Source organism: Mastomys coucha, unplaced genomic scaffold (assembly GCF_008632895.1).
Source record: "Mastomys coucha isolate ucsf_1 unplaced genomic scaffold, UCSF_Mcou_1 pScaffold5, whole genome shotgun sequence".
Taxonomy (NCBI): domain Eukaryota; kingdom Metazoa; phylum Chordata; class Mammalia; order Rodentia; family Muridae; genus Mastomys; species Mastomys coucha.
The window spans coordinates 6,404,916-6,431,305 of NW_022196911.1; the positions used below are offsets into that span (position 1 = coordinate 6,404,916).

Genomic DNA, 26,390 nt, shown 5'->3' on the forward strand with positions numbered 1-26,390 from the left:
GGAGGCGGCTTTGGGAGAAGAGAAGGGCATCTGCTTGGGCAGGCGCTGCTCCCGCAGACAGGTGGCAGTTCCGCACTCCTGCTGGCCTGTCTGATGACACCTCGAGCTTGCAACCATCTTCAGAGAGAGCCCTGCGATCTGCTGTTCTCTCTACAGTGATCCATTGGCTTCAGCTCTACAGTTGATCCACCCTTGGTCCAGCAGCCACACAGCAGGTCTTAATCAGGGGCCAGGAATATCTCAGAAGCCGAGGGTACCTCAGATCTCTCTGCTGTTGCCTGTGCCCTTCATGGGGCCTGCAGGAGCATGAGCGGCAAATTGCACATCCTTCCCTGAGCCCAGAATTCCACACAATCTGCTCTTGCCTCCCACTCTAGTCCCTGTCCTCTCTCGCAGTCAGCTTCTTAAGCACGTGATGATGTAGGAAAGCCTGTACTTAGCCTCTACTCCGCTGCTACCCTGGTCAGTTTTTGAACTAGGGGGCAGCAGCTCTGGGATCAGGATGAGAGCCAATGTCATCTCGGTGCTCCATCTCTGCCAAATAAGGCCTGTGGTAGGGTTCTGGTTTAAGGACAAATTGTCCTCCACTAAAGAGGCCCAACACTGGCCCCAAACAACCTGACCTGAACATGGCCCAAGGCAGCTTGAATTTTCAAAGCCAGTGGCTTTCATCCCCACCACGTCAAGAGATATGGGCAAAGTTCTGGTCAACGGGGCCTCTCCATCAGGGTCCTCATTCTGGGCAGCAGAATGAATCTTGCCTAGTTTAGGCAGAAAGGGAATTGCTGTGGTAGGTGGTACATAGAATCATGGAGTGTACTGGGGAAACAGGTGAAGGGCAGCCTTCCAGGATCAGCGCCAAAGAGCACATAGGACGCTAGGTTTTCAGTTCCCCTGCAGTCACAGCTGCACCTGTAAATCAGTGTGTGGTGAGCTCGCATTTTGGTAAGGACAAAGCCAAAAAAACGAGTGCAGAAAGATGTATTACTACCCAGGGCAGAGAGGGAGAGTGCAGGAGCTTTTCCAAAGTGTTGCCCTCCACTATGAAGGACATCAGGGGTTTAATTGAGGAAGCTGCTCAGATTCTTAGAGGAAAGCCCTTTAACGGAAAGTGCTCCTGGGCATGCTCAGTAAGGGAGCCCACGACCTAGCATGCTCTGTTTAAGATGCCTTTCTGGACTCAAGTCAGTGCGTGGTGATACTTGCCTTTAATCCCAGCATTTGAGAGGCAGAAGCAGGAGGATTCCTGTGAATCCAAGACTAGCCTGGTCTGTATAGTTCCAGGCCATCGTGAGACTCTATCTTAAAAGGGAAGAGAGAGAGAGAGAAAGAGAGAGAGAGAGGGAGGGAGGGAGAGAGGGAGGGACGGAGAAAGGGGAGGGAGGGAGGGAGGGGGAGAGGGGGAGAGAGGGAGAGAGAGAGAGAGGGAGAGAGAGAGAGAGAGAGAGAGAGAGAGAGAGAGAGAGAGAGAGAGAGAGAGAGAGAGAGGAGACAGAAACATGGGGTAGGGAGGGAGACAGAATAAAAATATGAATAAGAATATGAAAGAGAGGGAATCATAAAGTTTGCAGGGGAGTCAGAGAAAGAAGTGGGGTGAATATGATAAAAATATGTTGTCTACATGTAAGAAATTCTCAGAGAATCAGTAATTTTTTTAAAATTTCACATGTGGGACCTGCTAAGTTCAAGGTCATAGAGTCCCTGTTTGAAAGGTTAAAGGGAAGCTGCGAATACTTTTGGGCAGAAGGCATGCTCAGATACATCATGATGGTAAGAGAACAACTGTGAATTTGTTCAGCTTTCATTATAACATTTTAGTTGGGAAAAAAAGGACATTTTGAAGTTGCCTTAACATAGGCATTTGCCTCTACAGGTGCTTGCCTCATTGAGCAACACATCCATTAAGATGCTATGCAGGAGCCAGGCGGTGGTGGCGCACGCCTTTAATCCCAGAGGCAGGGACAGGTGGATTTCTGAGTTTGAGGCCTGCCTGGGCTATACAGAGAAACCTTCTCTTGAGAAAATAAAAAACAAAACAAAACAAAAAACAAAATATGCTACGCAGGAAAAGGTACACAAGATGCCCCACAAGATCTATACAGGATGAGGAGTGGTTCCTCCTTGGTACCACATGAGCCGAGGTTTGCATGATGGGAGTGGCAGCTGAACCCAACCTGTGAAGGGTGTGTGTCCTGCTTCTGTGGTGAGAAATCAAGACTCACAAGGTAGGGATGTCTAAGTCCCCCAGGATGGCAAGGCTCTGTAAGACTAGGTGATAGGTTTCTGGGCAGTGAGGTCTGTGCATGGGGTTCTGTATGGTACAGGTCCTGCTTAGCAGGCTTTTGTAGCTCCTGCTGGCCTCTGCTTTGAGCCTTGATAAAGCATTAATGGTGTCATTTCTCCAGAAGGCTATTAGGCCAATGGCTGACTACTGCCCATGGGAAATAATAATAATAAAAGTGATTATTGTGATCATTTGCAGCATGCCAAGACAAACCAAGCACAGTAAATCCTTAATGTTTAAATATTCACAGTAACCCTGTGAGGCCGGTTTAGTCCTGATGGACGAGAGCTTTGGTTTCAGAAAGGCTACGTCAGTCTCACAGCTGGGAGGAGGAAGAGAAGGAAGAGCCGGGATTGTACAGGCATCCTGGCTGCAGAACAGGCAGCCTTCTCTAGTTTGTAATGTCTGCTGTCGCTTTGTAATCTACAGCAGTCCCCCGGATACACAGTAAGCATCACATTACTGATGTGACACGACTAGGTTTATAGGAAAGTGATGATCTTCCAAAGGGTCGAGCTGTTCCCTATGTGCCCCGAAGAGAACCCTTTTCTTAGATCCGGGCTCCTTACAATGTGCAAGAAGGAGTTCCTCTTGTCTGAAAATCACGCCATGGAGGACAGGAGCTCTCTGAGAGCCTACAAGACCAAAACAGCAACCGAGGTTCTTGTGAACGTGGGTCAGGTCCCTAGGCAGGGCGTGCAGGTTCTCTCTGTGCTGTTTGAGATCTGTTGTAGCTCAGCTCCAACTGCAGGTGGTTTGCTCTTGGAGGAGGTTTGGAGCAGGAAGCGCTGCTGCTGCTGCTTCTGCTGCTACTGCTACTGCTGCTGCTGCTGCTGCTGCTGCTGCTTCGTTCAGTGGTCTGGTCACTCAGCTTCTTGCTGTTGTGAAAGAAAATGCAGTAGCAGCTAAGCAGAACAAACATCAAACATTCAAAATAGATCAGAGAGACTCAAGAGAGCAAGAAGAACAGGACCCAGAGGAGGAGATAAATTCAGAATGCAGGGATGCAAGGCAGGGGAGCTGCTGAGGGACCCCGGGGGCGGGGGGGATGTGTGTGACAGTGTGTTCACATGGGGGTGGGGACCCCTGGCCTCCCTGGCTCTCGTCCCTAGCCTGGCGATGGTGCCTTTCCAGGCCAGCAGTCTTGTTTTCTGTTCTCCCAGGCCCCTCCCTCCTGCCCTCATTTCCCTTGCCCTTCTCGGGAGTTTATTTTTAGCTGTCTCCTTTCTGAAGCTGCAGGACCACAGAGAGGCCCCACTCCTGTCCGCCCTCGTCCTCACCTTTCCTCCCGTACACAGGGCTGAACTCAGCCTTTCCTGGCTAGCTCTCTCCCACCTCTGGCTGCCAGGTTGCTGTGGAGAGACCCCAGCGCCTGGAAGCAGCCGGAGTCAGAGTTTTCTCCTTCAGAGCTCAGGGACCGCTCCGACCTCCCTAATTACCCCTGGCTCATTTCTAATCAGCTTTTCCATTATCTCGCACCGGAGCCCTCCCAGAATCACATTAATTGCCTATAACTACAGTTGGCTGGTTCATTTTTTTTTTTTAAAAAAAAAAAACCAGAAGATCCAAATGGTTTAACCCTATTTTTATTTTAAGACTTTGGGAGTTTTGTAAATTTCAGAAATGTTAAAAACAAAATGTCTGGATACATACTCACCCACGTCCATATAGACACGCACCATATGCCAGCAGTATAGACCTTTTGGGGGGAAAGTGGGAAAAGAGGGGACATGATGATCTGAGAGTCTGGTATGGATGCAGCATGGACATCATTCCTCCTACGACCAAGACCACCATCAGCCACAACCGTCACCACCACGCCATCACTACTAATATCCACACACTGTTACACCATCACCACTACCACCACAACCAATAATAATACATCATTATCAACATCACCACCAACACCTCCATCATCATCCTCACCACTAGTACCATCACTATCACTACCCACACCATCCCACGAACAGTAATATCGTCTGCAGTCTGCATCAATAATACCGTCACCACTGCCCCCATGACCACCCACACTATTCTCATCCTAACAATACCAGCACCGTAGGCAACACTATCACCACCAACACCAGGAACACCGTAAACACTGCTGTACCATCGCCACCCAAGCCACCCCAGCCGATACCACCAGCGTCTCCTGTTCCATCACCCACACCAACAACAGATTAGTTGCTTTTACAGTTGCTGGGACTAATGAGGAACATAAACCGCTTAAAGGAAGAAAGGCTCACAGTTTTGGAGTGGCCAGTCATGGCTGCTTAGCTCCCCGTTCACAGGAACAGGTGGCAGGCTGCTCTCTCTGATCACCTTGTGGCAGACAGGAAGTACAGAGAAGAAGACAAGACAGGGCCAGAGAGTAAATATTCTCAAGAACCTGTCCTAAGTAATCTGGTTCCTCCAGCTAAGGCCCGCCCATAAAGTCTTCAGAACCTCCCCCAGATAACACTACTAGCTGGGAACCTATACTTTAACACATGAGCATATGTAGAACATTTACTGTTAAAACTGTATCAAGCACCATCACCCAGCAACAGTACCATGGCTATGCCGTCAGTACTGCCATATCTAGACTACCACTGCCAACACCATCATGATCCAAACCTCATCACCACCACTTCCCTCCTCCCACTGTTATCACCATTGTCAGCACCACCACTAATACCTTCTCCTTTTCCACCAATGCCATGCCCTCCACCATCACCAACTTACCACCATCAGTCCTCTGTCCTGCTGCCTTCACCTCCCATTTTCACGACCGTCATTTCTCATCCATTTCAGCTTTATTTCTGTTATTTACTTCTTCTTTTCTTCAGCTACTCCTTTTTTTTCTCTCTTCATATTATGTTAGTATGAAATAGTGGGATTCGGTGTTACTTTGCTCAGTGACAAAATATCCTTGGAGATAAAAGCCATATACTAAGAGGACTCTCCAAAGTGAGCCCAGAGTTAGAAAGTATTCATATGTGCACACACACACACACACACACACACACACATGCATGTATGTGCACACATACACACATCTATGCACACACCCACACATACATGCACACGTACATGCATGCTCACTCGCATGCACATACATGCATTCACACTCACATGCACACACACACACACACACACACACACACACACACACACACACCGTTGTTTTCTAAGATAGAAACTCGACGTGAAATGTTTACAAACCTGCCACTTGTTACAAGGCTGCTCCTGTATGTGTCTATCCACACAGAAGCACACCTTCCCTCAGCTCACAGTAAGGAATGTATGGTGAAACTTGGTTTATATCAGAGGTAAGTGGTTCTTAGACTTTGCTTTGCAAAAGTGCTAGTGGGGTCTTATGAGGAGAGATTACTGGTATTACCCCAGGGCTCTGATTCAGTAGGGCTGCAAGGAATAACTCACATTTCTGCTGGTCCATAGTATGGCTCTGGATGGTCCTTGGGAGTGAGTACAGTATCTGGAGCTCACCCACACATTCATGCAGATACCCTCAGAGCCACTCACACAGAATGGGTCAAACCCTTTCCCTGTAAAAACCTCTGTCAAAGCAGTGGGAGACATGGCCAGATACAGAGGACATACCTGCAAAGTCAGCAGGTGGAAAATGAATGGAGCCCAGGGTTTGAGGCCATCTTGTGGGAAAGATGGTCTCCAGTAGATGGCGCTGTTTCGGAAGGTGGTACACCCTTGCTAGAGGAAGTTACATCACTGGGGGTGGGCTATGAGAGTTTATGGCCTCACCCCTCTTTCAGGTCCCTCCCTCCCCCATCTCTCTGCTTCATGGTTGAAGTCCCTGCCCCTGCTTATCCCATGCTGACAGGCTTCCCTCCCACCATGATGGACTCTTACTTAACGCCTCTGGATCCATAAACCTAAAATACCGCCCTCCCCTGAGGTGCTTTTTGGTCATGGTGTTGTACTCTAACAATAGAAAAGTCACCAATACTGAAGTTTGTACCAGAGTGTTGATGGTTGGGAAGAGCCTGGCCATGTTATTAAAAGGAGGGATGTGGGGAACTTTGGATATTTGAGTTAGAAAAGCAGTTGAACTCTTTTTTTTTTTTTCCCCCTGAGACAAGGTTTCTTTCTCTGTGTAGCCCTGGCTGCCCTGGAACTCACACTGTAGACCAGGCTGGCCTCGAACTCCGAAATCCACCTGTCTTTGCCTCCCAAGCGCTGGGATTAAAGGCGTGTGATAGGCAGGGTTTAATGGGCTGTTCTGGTAGGAGCCTGGAAGCTAGAAGTGTAGGAAGCCATGTTGGTTGTAGAGGCCTGCCTCAAGAGGGTTCAGAGAGTGAGAGTAGCAACGAGGCTAGGTGCCATTCTTGTGCTATTTGGAAGAAGAAATACACACACACACACACACACACACACACACAAACACACACACACACACACCACCACCACCATCACCACCAGCAACAACAACAACCTCAAAAACCTGACTGCCTTTTGCCCTTGCCCAAAGAACTTGCCTAAGTAATGGACTAATTTCTTTGCTCCAGGCAAGTTCACAATAGCATCCCCTTGAATCTGTGACGTGATTGTTGTATTGAAATAGGAGCAAATGAGGCAGAGAGAAACTTTTTTTGAAATGTATACTTTGGAGAGAAAAAGGACACTAGGCACCAAGCTCTATGTTGCAGCCTAGGGATGTGCAGAGAGGAGGGGGGCTGTGATTATTAAAGGGATTAGGGCCCTTAAGGAGAGACCCACTTGTACTGGGACAATAAAGAATGGTATCCAGAGAGCAAGACCCCACCCTGCCAAGTCTCCAACTTAGGAAGTAGAGCTTTAAGAGAGGTTTTCTACTCCTGGAACACAGCTGGAGACAAAAACAAAACAAAACAAAACAAAACAAACAAACAAAAAAACCCAAGCTGTTTCTAGTGTGATTCGAGGTGGGTCAGGGTCCATCTCAAACTAGCAGCCGAACTTGACAGTGTTGTCCATGTGATGAAGGATTCAGGAGTAAAGGGATCATGGATTCTTCCTCCAGAGTTTTCAGAGAGATGCCAAGGTCAGTGAGGGTATGTCGTGAAGACCCTTTGAGAGAGCAAGAGACCCTGAGAGGCCAGTGAATGGAGCGATGAATGTAAAGGCTGGGCTCTAGTGGAGCCCCCAAGATGTTGGAGCCATGGGACATCTGCCACAGAGACTTGCATATATGGGATGGAACCGGACCAAGAGAGGCGATTGCAAAACTGTGGGGGTGGAGACTGAAGGCCTTTGAAGCCCCAGACTCTGGATACAGAGCTACAAGATTTGGAGTTGGCCCACCTGGGCGTTGGTCTTTCTCTGGTCCGGTATTTCCTGGCTATCCCCCTATTCTTCACTCTTAGAATGAAAGTGCATAGTTCATGCCATTGTGTCAGAAGTATGTGACTTGCTTTTTTGACACTTCGGGGGGGTTATAGTGAAGAGACTGTCTTGAGCCTCGGAAGAGACTATAGACTTGGATTTTAAAACAGTATTGAGACTGTGAACAACTATGACGACTTTTGGAGTTAAAGTAGAAACATTTTACATCCTGGTTTAGCCACAAGATTATGGGGTCAGGGAGTAGAGTGTGATGGCTTAAATGAGAAATGTCCCCCTTGGGCTTAAGGGTTTCAACACCTGGTCCCCGGTTGATGGGGCCGTTTGCAGGGGAGAGGGGGGATGAGTGGTGCAACCAACCTTGCTGGCGGAAGTGATATCACCGGGGGCGGGGCTTTGAGAGATTATAGCCCCACCCCTATCCAGTCTCCCTCTCTCCTTCACGTTTGATGTTATGATATGGTTTATCAGGTTTCTGTCCTCTCTGTCACACTGCCACTCTGTGCCATGCTTCCCTTCCACCGAAATGGGCTCTTATCCCCCTGGAAACACAAGCCCATAATGAGCTCCTTTTCTATAAGTTGTTTTGGGTCATGATATTTTATCACAGCACCGGAAAGATAATGGGCTCTTCTCTAGTCCAGGCTGCCTCCAAACTCAAGATTCTGGAGTGGTGGAGTTACAGACATGCACCATCTCTCATCAACCTTTTCTGACAACCTGCCCTTGCTCCCCTCCTCCACCCCGCAGGATCTCATGTAAACGAGGCTGAGGATGACCTTGAACTCCTGCCTCTCCTGTATCTACCTCCTGAGTATTGCTGTTCCAGACTGTGTCACTGTGCTCAGTTTTGTGCTGTGGCTAGAGACTGAGCCCCAAGGCCTTATGTGCGATTGGCAGTCACTCAGACGGGGCCTCGTGCTGCCCCTGTGAACATTTCCTGAAACAGACTTGCCCTGAGCCTCGCACATGTGTGAATGGTTGAGAGATACGTGTTTAGGGCTAGGTTCTCCGTTTCTGTAGTAGAAAGACCCTCCACGGTAGTATTTGAGCATCTCAGATGCAAGAAGCATTAGAGTTTTAAGGCGTCTTGACTTTGCAGGGGGTTATAAGTGATATAAATTGGAGGCAAATCCAAGACCTAGCGCTCACAGCGAGAGGGAATCCTGGTTATACTGCCTGCCTTCCCCAGAACCTGCTCTGCCGGTCCTGCAGCTTGGGGAAAGGCACCTGAAGTCAGAGCCCAGGTGCCTTCAAGTGGGCGACCCACTCTCTTCCCAGGGTGTTGAGAGCTGGAGAGATAATGTGTGTGAAAGTGCCCCAGGCAGATGGTGGATGTTATTATTTGTAATTTACTAACGAAGAAACTGAGGCATTGAGGCCATACATGAACCCAGTCTGGACTCCTCCTACCTGGGGAAGAAGATGGTTGCAAAAGAAAACACCCAAGGCTCCTTTGAGCTCTGAAAGTGTCTTCCAGGTAAGGAAGGTTGGTCGGTGGAGGCGCTGTGCTGTGTAGAGCACCTGGGAAGAAAAGACTCCTGGGAAGGGGCTCATCTTCCTCCAGCACCTTAGGAACTGGCCTGAATCCATGCACAATAAAGAGGATAAAACGTGGAGCCAACCCCAGTGACTGTCACCCTGACACCCACACACTGCCTGGCAGACTTGCCTTGCAACCTTTTGCCTGCCTTCATCACCAACTCTTTATGTCCTGGGCCAAGGGACAAGGCCTAGGGGTTCTGGATCAAGGCCATTGTTACTTGGCAGTACCAAGTTAGATCAAGGTTTAGGGTCTCTTGGGCCCTAAGGGAGTGTCTAGGAACACCTGGAATAATACTTCTCAATCTGAGACTGCCAACATTTGAAGTGGCCAATTCTCTTTTTGGGGGGCTTGGGGAGTTGGGTTCTGTTCTACCCACCAGGAGCCATAGCATTTCCCCAGTCGTGACAACTAAAATGTCTCCATCCAGGCATCACCAAATGCTGTCTGGGGGAGGCAGTCACCCTCCCACCCCTCCATGTCACTGACAGTCACTGATGATAGCAAAGCTCCTCTTTCCTGCCAGCTCGAGGAAAAGGAGGTGTGGAGTTCTCTGTATGTCAATACAGAGTTATTTTACATCTTTTCAGATTTAAATTCACACCAGAAAGCGACACCCTGGAGCTGCAGAGGGATCAGGCAGGGATAGGAACGGAATTTTCCTCAAAAAAAAAAAAGCCCTGTGCTAGGGGCAAGCCCTCAACAGATGACTCAGGGTGACAGGTGTCCAGGGAGCTTCCAGACTTGAACAGGGATAGTCCCTGGCCAGCCAGCCTACTTCCTACTCCCTTTCCTTTCAGAGTGAACAGCTCTTTTTAAAAAAAGTTTTGTGTGTGTGTGTGTGTGTGTGTGTGTGTGTGTGTGTGATTGTGTGTTTGTGTTTCTGCATATGCACTACATGCCATGTCTCAAGTGAGCAGGTCAGGGAACTTGCAGGGTTCTGTATGGATTCCAGGGATTGAACCAAGGACCAGGCTCGGCAGCAAGCACCTTTGCCATATAAGCTACCCCATAAAAGCTCATTTTGGGACTCCCAAGTGTCCCTTCGGTTCCCTTTGATGGAAAAGCAAATTACCGTGTCCAGGTAAGAGGAAGACCCCTACTTTGGAAAGAGCAGATATCCACACATGCAAGTGACAGGAGAATATGGGACACGCATAGCAAAATGTCAGTATTATTACTGGTGAGTAAAGTATTTCAGGTGACTGTTAGTTTGCCTTGACATCCCTCCCCACCCCCACTTATTTTGGCTTGAACAGGAAGTTGTTTGTAACAAGGTGATAGTCATTCAGAGATCCTGAGGAAAAACACCAGTCTGGTGGCAAAGACCTTCGCCCTACAGATTTGTTACTGACTATGGGGGAGGTGTCTCCTCCATACCGCGGGAGCATAAGATGAGAGGGAACCCAAACTCAGCAGGGTGACCGAGTCTGGAGTCCCATGGTGCTTTACAGACTGAGGCGTCACCAGAGAGGCTTGTCCTGGGAGGACACAGCCGGCTCTTCTCTCCAGGTCATGGATTCCCGCAGTACCTACACCCACGCTTGGAGTGACCTGTGCGGAGGATCTGGGGTGTGGTCAAGAACTGCTGCTCAGCAGTGTGAGCAGCGGGCCCATAAGGCCGATCAGAGTTGAATGTGTCTTGGGCGTCTCTAGAATGCTCTACTGGACTTAGTTTTCTGGGTTCACGGAAGGAGCAGAGCACAGCCAGGACCCTCGCCCCCCCACCCCCCGGCCTCCGGGCTGGGACAGCATCCTTGTCCATTTTCACTTGGTGGTGTCCTGGCCGGAAGCCCCAAGTACTGTTCCATAGCAACTGCCGCCGGCCCGCAGCTCGGTCGCCCTCTGCTGGCAGAAAGCCTGAATGACACCTGGCGCTTGCAGTTCTATCAGGAAATCCGCGCTGTGCCCTTGAAAACACAGGGAGAAACCTGGGTACAACGATAAAGGGGGACATACCTGAGAGGGAAGGCGTTGCTTACTCGAAGTGTCCTCATGGGGCCTCCGAGGAGCGCGACAGGATGACTGTCTGTCCCAAGGTCCCAATGGGTCTATGAGTGACCTGCAAAAGTGCTACAAGCTGAGAGGCTTAGAGATCGTGTTATTTTCGGAAATGAATTATTTCCGGTTTCTAATGGATGCCAATCCAAAGTGTTCATAGAGCACTCTGAAGGCTCCAGGGAGGTTCACTAGACGACCCCTCACCGCAGTCCTTCTACGTCTGTCTCCACCCGGTATTGTCCCTGGGCAGACCAAGGCTTCTTCTCTGTTTGTTAGTACAGTAGTTGTTGCAATAATCAAATATAACTTCATCTGAATTTGATTATAGCTAAAATGCCCGTTTCTAAAATAGGTTACAAAAAGGAGGGGTGGGAGTTTACAACGACTTACAAAGTTTCACCTCCAACATAGCAGATATACCCAGTATGCACACGGAAGGTACTGATGGGGACTGTGGGCTGGTCTGCTCATAGACCAGCACTGAGGGACTCCATGACCAGGAAGCCTGAATGTCCCGTGGGCAGGCCATATTTGAAGTGGGGAGCCAGCAAGGAGAATCCAGGCGCTTCCACTTCCCTGGGGTAGGGGTCTGAAACATGGACTGCTTAGGGGTTTATTTAGCTCTCTAGGCAACTGTAGGCAGATATTTAAATCCACAAAATTAATAAAGATAGTCATTTTTTTTCCTAGCTTTCTAGTTTTGTTCCTGTTGCCGTGATAAAAGCTCTATAGTTCAGGAGGGGTTTCTTTGGCTTTCAGTTACAGGTTAAAGACTACCAAGGAGGGAAGTTAAGCCAGGGACTCCGGCAGCTAGTCAGATCCTATCCACAGTCTAGAGCAGAGATACACAGATGAATCCTTGCCTGTTTGTGTTGTCTACCTAGCTCGCTCTAGCTCTAACAGTCCAAGAGGCCCAGCCTGTGTATCTGTTAGGTCTCAGGCCGTGCATACATCCAGATAAAAGAGAACTGGCTTGCAAGCTTGGGCTGCTAGCTCCCACACCCTCCCCATTTTTACCTTGCATTCCAACTTCCTGGACTACCAGGATGGCCCTCACCAGCTAAGAAGCAGCTGCAGAAGAGATCCCTCATCATCAACAAAAGGCTGGAATGCTAGGTCTCATGCTGTGCAAACTCAAACTGGTTACCCGGACTGCCTGAGACCTAACCGAGCTGTTCACAATGGGCTGGGTCTTTCTTATAAGCAACCGAGACCATCCTCCACAGACACACCCACAGCTTTGACTTTGGCTATTTATTGTTTTGCAAATCCATTTTCCAGGCTGTTATTAAGAGAGAGCCATTTATCACCTGGTGACGCGTGTCTGCTAACCTCAGAAACTGAGATGCTGTGGTAGGGAGATCTGTTTAAACTGTGACCCACAGTTAGAACCTGGTGCCTCTTCAGGAAGCAGTGTTTTGTTCCTGTGGTTTAAAGGAAGAAAATCAAATCCACTCAGAGGAGCCCAGGTAAGCTCGGTTTGAAGGATGACCCAAGATGAGAGAGGGTATCACCATAGTAGATGTCTTAGGTAGGGTTTCCATTGCTGTAAAGAGACATCACAACCAAGGCAACTCTTATAAAGGACAACTTTTAACTGGTGCTGGGTTACAGGTTCAGAGGCTCAGGCCATTATCCTTGTGGAAGAGAGCATGGCAGCATCCAGGCAGGCTTGGTGCAGGAGGAGCTGAGAGTTCGACATCTTGTTCTGAAGGCTAACAGGAGAAGACTGCTTCCAGGCAGCTAGGAAGACACTTTCTCAAAGCCCACGCCCACAGTGACACACTTCCTCCAACAAGGACACATCTCCCCACAGCACCACTCCCTGGGCCAAGCATATTCAAACCACCACAATAGATAACTAAGGTCATGGCAGAGGAATGAATGAACCAGCAAGCTCCAGACAGGCCACCTGGCCAGGATCAGGGACAAATTGGATTCAGAGAAGGAGTTGAGGCAGAGAAACCAAAACCTTGTCATTGATGGAGCTGGAGAGATGGTGCATTGCTTCAGAACTTGTACAGCTCTTGAAGAGGACTAGAATTCAGTTCACTTGTAACACCAGTTCTAGTGGATCTGACATCCCCGAAGGGCACTATACTCACACACACAGATACTCAGACGCATTCGTATGCACGTCATTAAATTTTTTTTTTAATTAAAAAAGAAACTTTATGAACAACCCTTAGGAGCTGAGCTCATCTTCTGAATTGTGGTCAGGACAGTAAGCAGGGCTTCATGATGGCCGACAGAAGCCACACCTGATTGGAGGTAGGCCTGTGTGTGCCTCCAAGCACAGGTGAGTATGTGCAGTTTCTTCATGGGAAATCGTAAAATATCGTAGGATAATACTTCAAAGCACAATAACAGCCCAAGACAAAGATGCTTTTCATATGCTAATTTCCCCAGTTCAGGTGAGATTAATCCTTTGTCTAATCCAGGATTTTAAACAGCGCTTGCTTAAGGAAGAGGTGTGCCCTTGGAAGGCTCTGCTTGGTGCCCCTGTTTACCAGCTGCTTGGAGAAGTTAGGTGCCTGGGCTTGTAGCAAGCTGAGATCTTTTATAGAAACGAAAACTTAAAAATATGTTGGTGCACAAGATGTTTTGTGTTGAATTTATCTCCAATGCCAAGTCAGGATTTCAGATACCTCCCGAAATAAGAAAGCGGCGACGGGAGGATTTCAGCAGCCGTTATTTTTATTTATAATTTATACTCTGTCGGCTTCTAAAAAGACCAGAGGCAGCTTCCAATAAAAGACGTGTGCGCAGTGAAGTTGCTAAAATGGGCTGAGAAAATGGAAAAACTGGCACAGGAGGAGGAGGAGGCAGCAGAGAAAGGGGTAAAGTCTGTGTGAGTCAAGATTCCATTTAGTTCTGAGCTTTCTATGGCTAAAGCACAGAAGGGGAAAGAAACCTTGCCCGCCTTTCATCTTCTGAGGAAATGGAGTCGCCAAGCGGGGAGGGGTTGCTCTGCAAGGCCGTGGTCTCTCCTGGAAGGACCTCTGAGGAAGGCAAAGGCCGGGCACTCCCTGCCTTGGGTACCATGAGCAGGAGAGGCCCTGGGCTTCTAGTCCAACCCCTTTTTACCAAGGGCACCTCTTCTCTGGATTCTTCACGCGCAAATCTTTAAGGCAGGAGTCCCAGAAGCCCATGGGGTCTGAGGAGTGACAGAGAGAGGGTGGCTAGGGATGCAGGGCACTTTCAGTATGGACTGTTGTCAGTACAGAGAGGCAGAGGAGGGATGACAGTACAGATATGGTGCCAGAGCTGAGGGCGAGAAGTTGGGGCCTCTGAGAATACTTTTTTCATTATTATTATTTAACATGTTAGCATTTATCTATTATTACATGGTTGGCGGTGCTAACGTGGCATACATATGGAGGTTAGAGACAACTCTCTGGAGTGAGTTCTGACCTCACACCTATACGTGAGTCCTGAGGGTTGAAATCAGATCAGCAAATTTGTATGGCAGTCTGCTTTTCTTCAGGGCACTCCTCACACCCTCCCCATCCCCATCCTGAGCCTCAAGAGTCGTGTCTTAACTCTGCCCTCTGATCTATGATGCTGTACGTGGCCAGGAATGCAGCGGAGTATATTGTAGCGGCATATTGGTCTACTGTAGTATAGCAGGAGTATGTTAGCTGGCCCTGTAAGAGTCGTGGTACCCGGGCCTCCATTTCCATCTTGCCCTTAGCTGGGCAAATACAGGACTTTCCAGGTTATCTGTTTCCATTCTCACCCACCGTCTTCACTGATGGAGAGTGGGCCACTCTGAAGGTCAGACGTGGTCTTGAATCTGAGCCACAACGTTTATTGGGTGTGGGACAGGGACTCAGTTGTTATGTCTGATTTGACACTCAGCTGTGTGACTCTGGAAGGATGCTCTTTGACTTTTTCAGGCATAGTGTTCCCTCTCCTCACAGTGATGACGATGATGACGAGGATGGTGATAAGTGGTGATGGTGGTGGTGGTGATTATGATGATGATGATGATAGTGACGGACACGTTGTGACGCTGTATGTGACAAAGCTTTAATAGTTCCTGAATATAGCGAACACCACACAAGTATTATCACAGTTATCGCTAGGGCCAGCCACTGTGCGCCCCCTCCTATCCCTTGGGTCCTATCTAAGTCCCTCCAGTGGGACTCAGAATCGCTGAGTCTCTCTGTGCTTGGCAACAGAAGTCTCTAGAAGATCCTCCTGCTCATGGGTGCTTGGAACCCAGCACCTCCAGAGCTTTATGTGACCTGCCTGGAGCTCTCTGGAGATTGCAAAAGAGGAGCTCTAGTAGATTCTGCGCTCTCAGCCAGAGAGCTGTGCTTTCACCCAAGGTCCCATCTCAGTCCCACCCAGCTCCGGCATGGTCTCTTGTTCCTTTTTGCTCTCCTTTACCAGAAGAAAGGGGCTCTAGGGAGTTCTGCTGAGGTGCACCCTGCAGCTCACGCTCTCCTGTTTGCGTCCTCAGGATCACTCCCGCCTGGCTCTGGGCTCTGCGCCCCCTCCTGGCTGCTGGGGGTGGTGCCTCGTTCTTGTCCTTTTCGCTCGCGAGAAACTCGCGAGAAAAGTTTTTAACAGGATGGCTGTCTAGTTGTGCCATGTCCCCACCTAGTGCCAACCATAATAATTGTGCCTTGGAAGGAAGGCAGGGAGGCAGGGAGGCAGGGAGGCAGGGAGGCAGGGAGGCAGGGAGGCAGGGAGGCAGGGAGGCAGGGAGGCAGAAAGGAAGGAAGGAAGGAAGGAAAAAAGCAACGTCATTTGTCACAAACTCAGGAAATTTGGTTTCTATTTGCATAGTTTATAAACCAAATCTAAATCTAGTCTTAATCACCAACCCAAGTCTTTTGTAAACTGGTCCTTTCGGATCGGTTTCCCTCTGCCCGGCCCATATATTTATTGGTCAGCTAAGGATGTCTGTCCCTGTACATTGACGCCGGTGCACACTCGGGTTTCAGCATGCCCTCCCCCCACACCGCCCCCCCCCCGTCCGCCTCGTATTGGTGTGTGTTGCGGGGGATGCTGCCAGATCCTTTTGCTCTGCCCCACTCCCTTTAACAAAAGAGAGTAGCACCCTGAGCGCTGTGGAGGTGCAGGCCGCAGTCTATGTCCTGAGGCTCCAGCCAGTCAGCCCCACCCTCTCTGGTCACTCTGGCAGGACTCTGCGCCCCCTGCTGTCACTCTGCAGGGCAGACGGCGCCCTTCAGCGGGGCTCCCTTGGCCCTAGTAGCTGGGACGAAAGCGACATCTTGCAATGCAGCCTAGAAGACCAAACCTAGAGGTGACCAATGCTGTCAACGGCTTGTTGAGAGGGTACAGTAACACTAGGCTGATTTTTTTTCAGGCCGGTGAACACAGAGGGTGCGGAGGGGTAGAATCCAAGGGAATGAGGCTGCAGCAACCTACATTGTGGTCTAGTAAGATAACTGTTGGTAACGAACTTGCGGCAAGGATACATTCATTCCTGGGATGCAGGGCAAAAAACACAGAGTGGTCCTCGGGCCGTGGACATTGCACCTACAGCACCAGTCTCCCAGGTTCTGGGCAGAACAACTGAGCCACCGGGGTTCCCCAAGCACAAGGCTCCAAAGTAAACTGTTGAGTGCAATCAGCCACTGCCCTGGGGGGACTGGCGGGTGGCTCTCACATCATATCGAGGGTTAGGTAACCTGACAAGAGGTAACAAATGCAAACTTAGGGGACTTGTGAGATACACATTTGCTCAGACTCCACCCCAGGTGGGCTGTAATTCTGTATGAAGTAAGTTCCTCAGAACCACAGGCTCAGTCAGGACAACAGCTAAATCTACACTGCTCCTTCCCTCACTAGAGTGAACTGTTGGGTCCTATTCACGCCTACGTGGAGGAATCCCAGCCTTCCCCCGGCCTCTGTAGATGCTCCATAGTGTCTTAAAACGTGTGTGTGTGTGTGTGTGTGTGTGTGAGAGAGAGAGAGAGGGGGGGGGAGGGGAAGGGAGGGAGGGAGGGAAGGAGGGAGAGAAAGAGAGAGAGAAAGACAGACAGACAGACAGACAGACACAGGTAAGGGGCAGGGGGCTGGCTCGTGTTAGTGCTAACCCACCTCTGCTTCCATGTGCTAACAATGCAGGCAGGGGTTGGGGGAGACATGAGGTGTGTGTTGTACTATGCACACAGTGCGCTTTACACACTGACCCACTAGCACACTGACACAGGAGATCTTATACCTATTTCAGAGACACTGGCCTTTAATAGTTAAGCTCAGTTGTCAATTTGACATTGCCTAGAACTATCTGCAGGCTTCAGAGAGGGATTGTCTAAATAATGTTAGCCTGCGGTGGATTATCCTGATTGCTTTAATTCATGTGGGAAGTCCCACCCTAAATGTGGGTGGAACCTTCTGGGAGGAACCCAACTAAAAGGACTAGGGAGAAGAAGCACTGGCAAGTTCATCTACCCTGTTGCTGCTGCAGCTGCTGCAGCAGCCGTCCATTCATTCTCTGAATAGTAGAACCAGCTTTTCAGGTTTGCAGTGTGAACTGAAGACCATCAGCTCTCCAAGACTCCTTAGGCCTCCTGCATTACAGTAAGACTCCTGAGGTAGCCAGGCTCAAACACTGAACAGCTCCTGAGTTCTCAGCTTCCCCCATGAGAGACAGCCATTCTTGACTTCTCTGACAGTACCATGTAAGCCAATTTAATAAGTTCTCTTTTGCTAGATACTTAATTCTATCAGTTCTGGGTCAACTTGGCCATGCCTTCAGATGGAGGAGGCTGTAGCCTTGGGAGGAGAGGTGCTAAGGATGGGGGGGTCCAGTGTGTCCCCTCACCAGGGCTGCATGAGTCTGAGGACTCACCTCCATTTGGGATGAAGGAGACTTAGCCACAGAGAATATTCTTGGTGTGTCATGGCATAGACGAGTCTATGGAGAGCTGTTAGGAAATGGATGGGGTTTGGAAATGAGCTATGTGGCCCGTGAAGTTTTCAAATATGTTTTCTGGGGTGGGCACAACCTAAGGCTTCCAAAGGAGTTCAGCTGCTGGGAGCAGATTGGCCTTCTTGGGCAGGTGTGGGGCTGGATATCACCACATACTAGCAAGATGCTGGGATTGCTGGGATCCCAGCCCTGGGTATCCGGTTGGTACAGCTACTGAGCTGCCGACATTTAACTCTGAGACGATGATTTAGACTTTGGAGCCAATGGAAATAAAGCATTTGCACGGGTCATGATGGCCCAGGGCCTAGAGGACACTCGCCCTGTCCTGTGTTTGAGAATGAGCAGAGAAGCTAGTTTTAATTTGAGCGCTTATTGCTCGAGCACGGAGCGAGCTTCACACGCCAAAACTGAGGTGGGCATTAACCTGGCGATTGAACCTTTTCTGATAATTCCCTCTGCCTCCTGGCAGGCACAGCTCTGGAAAACAGCTGACCTGGGAGTTTGTCATGGCAGGTAATTAATGTGTGATAGCACTCAGCTTGGTATGATTTAGTGACTTGAGAAAAAGTAAGATACGAGGTGGAGGCTTACACGGTGGGGTGAGGGGTTGCAAGATGGGGAGTCTGGATGGAATTAATGGTCTTTCTAGGGCACTGGAGGTTCAAGAGAGGCAAGTGACTGGTTGGTTTGCCTAATTTATTCCAGGAACAACTCTGCAGACCAGGGCATTGCTAGGTGATCTTCATGATCGGGATCAGCACTCCTGGGGTGAAGCTTCGACTGTGGCCATGGAGATACAAAACAGACTCCTTCACCCTGGAGACAAGGGAGGAGCCCGAGGCTCAGTATTCTGCCAATACTATAAATAGGCAGAGTGAGGCTTCAGAAATGAAGGGCAGGGTCCTTATGCAAGGGGACTCGGCTCTGGGCAAGGTTGCCTCTCATCTGATGGTGACTTCAGGTCATTTGGAAGAACACTGGTCAGAGAGTCACCCATCCTGTTTCTTCTTGTTCCTTCTAAGTTGGTAAATACCTTAAGAGCTTTAACTCTGAAGCTTGAGTGACCGGTCAGCTGGGAGCTAAAAATCCTGCTCCTGGGCCCCGAAAACCAGTGCTAAAACACTTCCACGCAATTTGTTTCCCTGAGTTTTTGTTGTTGTTGTTATTGTTTTTTCTGGCTGAGTTTGACCAATATGGCTGAGAAGGCAGATTTCTTGTTTACCTGGACCTGGCTGTACCCTAAGTACAGACTCAAAGAAGCTCTTCTCAGTGAAGAATTCTTGCCCCCTACCCGCACACACACACAGTACCTCCTCTGCTCTCTCTTCTCCCTTCTCCTTTTCTCACTCCCCTCTCACCTGTATTTAGCAGGTGCTTAGAGCAGACCTAGCCCTGAAGAAAGAACCTGAAGATGATGAGATTACTCACCAGGAGTGTGAGTGTTTCTCTGGGGCCTCCCTGGTGTTGGACTTTTAAACCCAGCCCTCACTTCCCACCCCTGGGGTAATATTCAGAATACCGAAAAGTTTGCCCAGCCTCTTCCTGCCCAGAATATTCGTACCACTGCTTTCTGGGCTAGTTTTATTGTTTCTGCGCCAAAGCACAGTCAAAAACATCTTCCGGGAGGGAGGACTTATTTTGGCTTGTGGTTTGGAGAAGATCAGTCATCATGGTTAGGTACGACCGGATAACAAAGTAACTCACATTGTGACAACCAGGAAGCAGGAAGATAGGAAGTGCCAGAGTGACTATACCCACAAAGACCTGTCTACTGTGCTCCACTCCCCACCCCCCAGGCCCTGCCTCCTGTCTTTCACATCTGCAGAGTGCGCTACATTGTGAATCCATTAGGAGATTATGCCAGAGCCTTCATGATCTGCCTCACCATCCCCTACTGGCTTCTCAGACCAATCAACTTGGCAATCAAGATTAGCCGTTACACTCCCAAATTCATACATTGCATTTTGATGATTCTTTTGGGAGGTGGGGGTGGCCTCGTGTGGGGAACATTCAGAAAAGATGTGGCTTATCAGTGAGACGTTGGGTAGAGCCGCATGGGAGCGAGTTGATGTGTTTTGAGCCTTCCTCTAGTTCTGGACAAACCTAGGTGGGCACAGTATGACTCATCCTGGTAAATCCTTCCAGTAATGGCTATGCTGCCTAGAACCATGAGCCGGGAGATGTGACAATGTGTTCTTTTCACAGGCCTCTTACCACACTCATTCCTAATAAAAAGTCTACAAGAAGGGGAGCAGAGAGGCTGGCAAAGAAGCTGAAGGCAAAGGCTCCTGCAGAGGCCTTCTCTCCCAACAATGGGCCCTCTTTTAGCCACTGTGAAATCTGCAAACCCGGACAAACTACCTCAGCCATGTCACGGGCAGCAGGAAGGGTCTCCTTTTGTAGTTTTCCAGGTGAGCAGGTGTTATAAATACACCAAGTTTGCTCAGCTTGCCTGAGTTGGCTTCTCAGGAGCATCTGGCAAGCGTGGCCTTTACTCACGTCCATGAGCATATTTAGACAGTCACCTACCTATTGAAAAATCACATTTATTCATCTTCCTTTCTTACACTGGTGCCACACAGCTCATATGGAGGTCAAAGGACAACGTGTAGGAATCCGTTCTTTCCTTCCATCATGTGGTTTCCAGGGGTCGAACTCAGACCATAAGGCTTGGGAGCAAGTGGCTTTACCCCCTGAGCCATCTTGTCAGCCCTCACTTGCATTTTTTTTTTTTTTAACATTGGTTCTTTTTAGAATGTGACCATGGTCCATCAGATGACAAAGAGGCAAAGGACTTGATCCAGATTACATAAAAAGACTATATTAAGGTTCTGAATCACCGCTAGTACTGAAACTATATGTTTCTTAGGGATGCATTCTGATTTTCTCCCAGACTGACTTATCTGCTGCCAGATCGACCTTCCTCTGGCTTCACTGTTGCTGACTCTTGCACTATGGTGAGGGGTGCTTGCCTTCCTCTTGGGTACTCACAGAGCCCTTAACTCTCAACAATCCTAAAGACAGCAAGAGACAGACCCCAGTGGTTGCTGTATAGTGATAGACCCAATGAGTGACCATAAATTAGGCAGAGATTTTTGGCTGGAAGGAGAAACACCTAAACTGAGCTTGATAAAATAGTATTAAAATATGCATTATACTGTCTCTCAGGAAATTTAAGTATTTGAAGAATTTTTCTCTTTTAGTTGGACCCCACTCACTGTTTCAAAGAAATGCACAAAAGTAAGAATATAAGCATTTTTTCCCGATGAAAACCTAGGCGAGATTAAATTTTTGCCCCAAACAAAATAGCTACATTCAGTGGATTTTAATTATTCTTGTCCCCATCTCCCCTCTTTAATTTCTTGGATTCCCTCTTAGGTTGCAAGCATTCCTTTGCGAGTTTAGTCCACACTAATCGTGAGGGTAAACACCCATCGGATAGACTTGGTGTGCTAGGCTCCTGTTGGCTCCTGTTGGCTGAGCAGGCTCAGCTTTCCTCTGTGTCACGAGCCTTGGAGCTGGGACGAGGAAGGTGACCGAAGTCACCGTGATCCACCTTGGCTCTGCCGGGCTTAGAAGCAGATGCTCACTCTCCATCCCACTGGAACCCTTGTTTCTTCAGGTCAAAACCTCTGTACTAAGTCCCGCCCTCTACTTTCTCTTCCGAGGGTGTCTCTATTCTGAAAAAGTCTGGGAGAGGGAGCTGTGTAACAGGCAGTGGGAACTTAGCTGGGTAGGGGTGGTTTTCTCAGAAACCTGAGGTCTGCTCCTCTCTGCCCACCGTGCTTTCTCAGTGTGGCTTTCTCCAACCGCTGTGGGCTTACAGTTCTAAGAATAAAGCTTAACACACACGCGGCGGAAGCCACATCTTACCGAAAGCCTCCTTAATGTTGGCTTAGATGGGAAATGGAAATGGCTGCCTGGTCCCCATCTACAGCATTTCTAGTGCTCAGTCTCCATGAAAAGGATTGCTTATGGGGAGATAATGTCTGCTCTATTCCTTTTTAAGTCTGTGAAAAATGTCATCCTGGCTAATAGGGTGATTAAAACCCTTTATGCTCCAGGAGATAAATGTGATTATGTTTGTCATACTCTACCCAAGATAAAGACAGCAAAGAAGACAGACGTGAAATTCCACAACACTTCCTCTGTTCCGTATCCGGGGACATTCAGGACTCCTACACAGATGGCTCCTCTCATAAAGAATAACATTATCTCTTAAACATTTTTCCTTCCCATTAACCAATTTAACAATATGCCTCTGGTATGAAAGAAATAGATAAACGGCTAAATGCTTTGGCATCTGAATTCCGTGGAAAAACACTTCAGTGATATTGCTTGCTTGCTCTTTTATGGTCTCATCTCTCTTCCTTCCTTTTTGCCTTTAAAAGACTACCTCTTCTAGGAAGGCTGTCCCGATCAACAAGGTGACGCAGGCCATTCCTATGGGGCTATGGAGTGTCGGGACAGGGCTAATTTAACATTAGACGTGCCAAAGAAGCAAGTTTCCCTTCATCCTTTTGGATGCCTTACCTTCAAATCCTGTGAAAACAGTGCATCCTCAGCCTCCCTCAGCTCCTTCCTAGCACATGGCTGCCGTTAGTCCAGCCTATATGGCCCCTGTGGCAGACAGTGCCACATCTGCAAGGTTCTCCCTCAAGAAGCTGACAAGACAGGACTCCAATAGAGAGAGTCGGGATTAATAAGCTCATTTTATCCCTTCAGCAGATACAGGAATTCTCAATTTCTCTTATCCGGTGGGGGTCTTTCCAAAACCATTAGGTAGAGAATGCATGAGGGAGGGGATGTAGGAAGAGCCTACTCTGCATACATCCACTCAACCTGACTCTGACCTTTTCTTCTCTTCATTCAAAGGCAGGGATTTTTTTTTCTCCCCAGAGAACTGGTTAAAAATAAAAGATAGGTAAAGACCCCCCCTCCTGCCCCCCCCCCCCCCCCCCCCCCACTTCACACTTGCTGATAAAGCTCACAATCTTTTCTTGGATTTTTAGCAGGTTACATGTGAATCTCAGACACCGATTACACCTGTTTAATTAACAATACAGAAGTTTTAACAGGGCAATGTGGTCTAGAGAAAAATGTTACATTATGCACTTGACATTTCATTCGGAGAGTTCCTTTAGAACTAAAAGGTTTCACTGTAACAGATTTTGAATGCACTTTATGGAACACGATTGCTGACTAATTAGGGCCTAGGTAACTCTAAAGGAGCTGTACACCTGACATTCAACTAGAGGGTTTTTTTTTTTTCCATTTACTTTTTCTTTTCTTTTTTATTTTAATTAATCAATTTGTATACATCCTAAATGCTGCTCCCCCTCCTAGTCCCTCGCTCATGGAGTCCTTCTCCCCATCTCCCTTCCCCTTCTCCCCATCTCCTCCCTTCCCCTTCTCCTCCCCCCACCCAACCTTGCACATCAAGTGTCTGCCAGATTAGGTGCATCCGAGGATTTTTCTTTACACACCTACATGGTGGGGATTGTCCTGTTTGTTTGTTTGTTTGTTCAAGGCAGGGTTTCTCTGTGTAGCCCTGGCTGTCCCAGAACTCTGTAAACTAAACTGGCCTCAAACTCAGATATCTGTCTGCCTCTGCCTCCTAAATGCTGGGATTAAAGGCGTGCACCACCATCACCTGGCAGATTTTCCTTCTTTAACTTCCCATTGGCTTCTGTAGAGAACAATGTAGAGAACAACCCAAGAGGTTGGGTTCGTAAGAATTAACTTCATTAAGAAATGGTACTGGGCCAGGCAGTGGTGGCCCACACCTTTAGTCCAGCACTTGGGAGGCAGAGGCAGGTGGATTTCTGAGTTCGAGGCTAGCCTGGTCTACAGAGTGAGTTCCAGGACAGCCAGGGCTACACAGAGAAACCCTGTCTCGAAAACCCAAAAAAAAAAAAAAAAAAAAAAAAAAAAAAAAGAAATGGTACTGGATTGGAGAGCTGGCAAAGTGGTTAAGAGCAGGCTGCTCTTCAAGAGGTCCTGAGTTCAATTTCCAACAACCATGTGGTAGCTCACAGTCATCTGTATTGGGATCTGATGCCCTCTTCTGATGTGCATGAAGACAGAACACTCAGAAATAGAAAATAAATCTTAAAAAGGAGAAATGTTACCAAGCTGGTTGTGGTAGCACACACTTTGAATCCCAGCACTTGAGAGGCAGAGATAGTTGGATCTCTTCAAGTTCAAGGCCAGCGTGGTCTATAGATTGAGTTCCATGACAGCAGGAGCTGCACAGAAAAACCTCTGTCTCAAAAAGCATAGCATAGCAAAGCAAAATAAATAAATGCATGCAAGCATACATACATACATACATACATACCTACCTGCCTACATACATACTGGGATCCAGCACTAGGGTGACTCTGGTTAAAAATATTTAGGTTGGTGGCCCCATCCCTCAACTAGGGGAGATGTCTATCTACTGGAGGGGTCTCTTGAGGTTCCATCTCCCCACTGTTGAGCATTTCTTTTTCTTTTTCTTTCTTTCTTCTTCTTCTTCTTCTTTTTTTTTTCTGTTTTTTTTTTTTTCGAGACAGGGTTTCTCTGTGTAGCCCTGGCTGTCCTGGAACTCACTCTGTAGACCAGGCTGGCCTCAAACTCAGAAATCTGCCTGCCTCTGCCTCCCAAGTGCTGGGATTAAAGGTGTGCGTCACCACTGCCCAGTTGGGCATTTCTTAATGTCATCTCCATTGGGTCCTGGGAGCTTCTCACATCCCTGTTGTCTGGGACTTTATAGTGGTTCCATGGTCCCCCATCCCACACTACCCATATTTCCATTAATTCTCCTGGTCCTCTGGGCTTCTCTCCTGTCTCCCCCCTACCTGATCCTGCCCTTCCCTTTTGCCCTCCCCTCCTCTCTCCTACCCAGGTCCCTCCTTCCATCTCCTGTGATTATTTTGTTCTCCCTTTTAGGAGGATTGATGCATTCACACTTGGGCCTTCCTTTTTGTTGAGCTTCATATGGTCTATGAGTTGTACTGTGGGTATTCTGAACTTTTTGGCTAATATCCACTTATTGGTGAGTACATACTATGTACGTCCTTTTGGGTCTGGGTTACCTCACTCAGAATTGTTCCTGTCTAAAAGAAATACAGGGACAAAAAAAAAAAATGGAGCAGAAATTGAAGGAAAGGCCATCCAGAGATGGCTCCCAACTTGGGATCCATCCCATGTGCAGACACCAATCCCCAACACTACTGCTGATGCCATGTTGTGCTTGCAGACAGAAGCCTGACTGAAGTCTCTTAGAGACTCTTCAAGCACCTGACTCAGACAGATGCAGATACGCACAGTCAACCATTGGACTGAGCCCAGGGACCCCAATAAGAGGGTTAGGGGAAGGACTGAAGGAACTGAAGGGGATGGCAACCCCATAGGAAGAACAACAGTATCAACTAACTGGACCCCTCAGAGCTCCCAGGAACTAAACCACCAACTAAAGAGCATACATGGGCTGATCCTTGGCTCTTCCTATGTATGTAGCAGAGGATTGCCTTGTTGGTCTCAGTGGGAGGGTATACACTTGGTCCTGTGGAGGCTTGATGCCCCAGAGAAGGGGGATGCTTGAGGGGTGAGGTGGGAGTGGGTGGGTGAGCACCCTCTTAGAGGAGAAGGGGAGGGGGCTCGTGGAAGGGGGACCAGGAAGGGGGATAATTGAAATGTAAGTAAATAATTAATAAAATATATTTAGGTAGGTGGCAATTACACTGTAATTAACTTTCACTATGGAGACAAAACTACAAACTCAGACAGGGTACATGTACTTGGAGCCAATCTGTCCCCACAAAGCACCATTTACAGCCACAATGTCACCATCATTTCAGCCCTAGTCTTGTCTTCTGAGCCATCCTCATCTGTTTCTGGCTTTTCATCCCGTGTGTAAGAATTTACAAGTCCTTCGAGGGAGGCCCTCCACACATGTGTGCTAGCTTCCAGTCAGACTGTGTTCAGGACAAGTGGCACTCCTTTCCAGGACTGCGTTCACTTCTTTGGCTGGCCAATAGAAACATACGTTCCAAATTCTTAGTCATATGTAGATAAGATAGGCCTTAAAAATTCATATAATTAGATAAACTGAGGTATATATGCTGTTAGGAGTCTGCTTATAGATATTTTTTGTTAATTTTTTTTTGAGAATTTCACGTGTGGGTACTGTATTTCCACTCCTTCCTCTCCACACTCCAGCTCCCTCAGTGTCTACCCTTACCCACTTCAAGTTCATGACCTCTTCTCCACTACTGTTACTTATAAACATTGGCACACACACAGAGACACACACACCTTGC

At 48.4% G+C, this 26,390-nt stretch overlaps 1 long non-coding RNA gene across 2 annotated transcripts; it reads right to left on the minus strand.

Moving 5' to 3' along the window:
* Positions 1-1,883: 1,883 nt before the first annotated feature.
* Positions 1,884-11,224, minus strand: LOC116078005. Of its 2 annotated transcripts, XR_004113396.1 has the most exons (5): positions 11,130-11,224; positions 5,012-5,197; positions 4,534-4,609; positions 3,942-3,983; positions 1,884-3,162 (listed from the first exon to the last, which is right to left on the minus strand). It is a non-coding gene; the product is annotated as an uncharacterized LOC116078005 (long non-coding RNA). The 2 variants fall into 2 exon arrangements; XR_004113395.1 differs by lacking the exons at positions 5,012-5,197; positions 11,130-11,224 and having other exon boundaries at positions 4,534-4,641.
* Between the last annotated feature and the right edge of the window lie 15,166 nt (positions 11,225-26,390).